The sequence below is a fragment of the Pempheris klunzingeri genome, chromosome 20 (assembly GCF_042242105.1).
Source record: "Pempheris klunzingeri isolate RE-2024b chromosome 20, fPemKlu1.hap1, whole genome shotgun sequence".
In the NCBI taxonomy this organism is placed as follows: Eukaryota; Metazoa; Chordata; class Actinopteri; order Acropomatiformes; family Pempheridae; genus Pempheris; species Pempheris klunzingeri.
This window is the reverse complement of record NC_092031.1, coordinates 21,185,637-21,188,363: the sequence shown is the minus strand read 5'-3', so window position 1 is coordinate 21,188,363 and position 2,727 is coordinate 21,185,637.

Genomic DNA, 2,727 nt, shown 5'->3' with positions numbered 1-2,727 from the left:
CTCTTCAGTCAAGCCACAGCAGGCAGGAGTTTTTTTCTCTCTAGGCCCCTCCCCTCCCCTTTTTTCCACTGGACTCTCCCTCTCTCATTAAACTCCTCCCTCATCTGCTCCCTGAATACACATGCATCAATAAGACTTCATCTGTGGCTGGTAGGTCCAGCCCCTCTGTGATTCAGTACCACACCCCCTTGGTCTGCCTTGTCCCATCGGCTTGGTTGGAATAGTGAGAGCACAGCTCCAACTGTACAAGCTCAGGCACAGCAGACGGAGGAATGTCAGGCAGAATCAATTCCTGTTTCCCCCTTTTTCTCCCATCCATGCAGAGCATGTTCAGTTCATGGAAGGCCAGGCTGGATTTATTATGGATGAAAACACCGGGAAGGAAAATGACATAAAGAAACTAAGATTGGAAACAAATTGTTCTTTTGATAAATTCAAGGAGTGTGTTGCCTGTAGAACTGGAGTATTGGGTTTGGCTTTCGATTCAATGTGAGGACCCTGGCAGCAGGATTTTGATTGAGATGGAGACTTTGGTTCAGAGGAACTGAGTATTGCACTTCCATACAGCTGGTGGACGGATCAAGGACAGATTTGAAAAAGAAAGGTCAAAAGAGGCAGCAGAGGCAGAAATATCCTAACTTGCTAGTATGGGTCCAACTGCCAAAATACAGGATCACACACTTTCCATAATGCAACTATATATATATTATTATTATATATGACCTTGTTTTTGCACTAATTCTGCTACTGACACTCCTGTCAATCTACAATCTATCTTATCTTATCTTATCTTCTACAGTAAACCAATGATGTAAATCTATTTTTCAAAGTATTGTATAGAAATAACACTCAGATTTAGATCTATCAGCAGGAGCACTGTGCTATCAGTCATGAAGGTTTAAGAAACACAACATGGTTGAAAATCTTACACTGTCTGCAGAAACAATAGAATTGTTAACACACAGTGGACATGCAATGGTGTGCGTTAGTTTGTTAAATAGACCAGAACAAAGTTGCATCACATGAATATGCCCACAGCCTGAAAACATATCAAGATAATTTCTCCAACAGCTACTCTGGTTGCTTGCTGCACAGTAAGGCCACAGCAGGATTAGACAGCATTGTGTTTATTACACACAAATTATTGGAAATTGTTTTCTGAAATAAACATATGTATTGACAAGGGCTTTACTATTAGCCTATAGACATAGTTGCTTGAGTTAGCCTATTATTTTTTTACAGGGACCTAAATATACAGGAAAATCTCAGAAAATGTAGAAAAGAAACAAGGAAAATTACAATTACTCCACCTAAATGTGGCTTTCTGGGGAACTCATGTCTTGTAGGTCCCCTGTATTTCAAACTCTGCCTGAGTCAATAGCAAACAGTCTTGCTAATCTGGAGTCAGAATCGACTGAGACACCTCAGCACCTTCAGGAGAGAAGAGACTACAGCCCTGAAGCGTGCTTAGCCTGCGTACTGAAAATAGAAAAAAGGAGGACTGATCCCTCCAAAACTGTCATTTTACATTTTACTGATTAACCTTAGGTGCTTGAGTTAGCCTATTAGTGGACACCACATCCATTCGGGCACTGAGCCATGATATTGATTCAGAAAGTACATTCAGTAGTTGCAAGCGCACGGTGAAAACTGATTTAGGGAGTCATTTACACAGCCGTTTTACTTATTACAAGCCAAAGGTCAAGGCCCAACTGCTGCGAGACAAATATTTTTTTATCTCTTATATGGAATACAAAAGAAAGAGCACATTTCAGTCATTACCTTCATATTTTACTTGTCAAGAAACATATGAGAACATCCTAATGCATACAAATTATGAAGACCACATGGCATCCTGGAATCAGGCAGAGAGCTATTTTTGTGAGGTTGTAGCTCGTTAAAGTCTTCCAGTAATTTATGTACATTATGGGAGTTCCATGATTCCAAAATTGCTCGCTCACATCAAGCCAGTGTCCTGAACTAAACTCTGAAGCACATGAAACTGAGAGGAGGTGAAGCTCCACTGCTGTTTGTGAGAGGAACATTTCTGCAGGATCTTGTTTGCACTGACTCAACACTTGGCCATTTGTGAACTGTTCCACCACATTTGGTAGACCTCATTCTCTAGTGTTTTCGGTGGCACTCTCCTTTAGATGGCATTATTAAGAAATAAGATCATTCCTAAGCATCTTACAGGCACAAGATTGACTGATTGATGGCGGAATATCAAGGGTGCTATAATCAATATTTACATAATAAATGCACCAAATGACAATGTGTAATGACGAAGAGAATTATAGCATCTTTATTGATTTGGTTCATTCTCACTATCCCCTAACAAAGACAAGCTGTCGATTTGGAAAGGTTTATTAAATGGTGAGGAGGTACGGCTGAGTTGAAGTAGGTAGGATGGATGGAGGGTTGAGGGATGGTGGGGTGAGGGGGGGGGGGACTGAAGTGATGGTCTGTTGGATGGAATACGTAGATGGAACGTGTTGGCTGGCGACATGAAGACGGGAGGGAACTGTGGTGTCGAAACTCTGGGTGGGGGAGCCGTCTCTTCTCATTGTCTAGTAAATAAGATCCCCAAAATAGATACTTCAGATGGTGAGATTCATATGAGTGTTTCAGATGTTGTTCAGGTCGCCATGGATATAAGTGAGGTGTGCAGGTGAATTCCAATGAATTAATTGATTAATTCCAGTGGGTGGCAGGTAAAATAAAGGA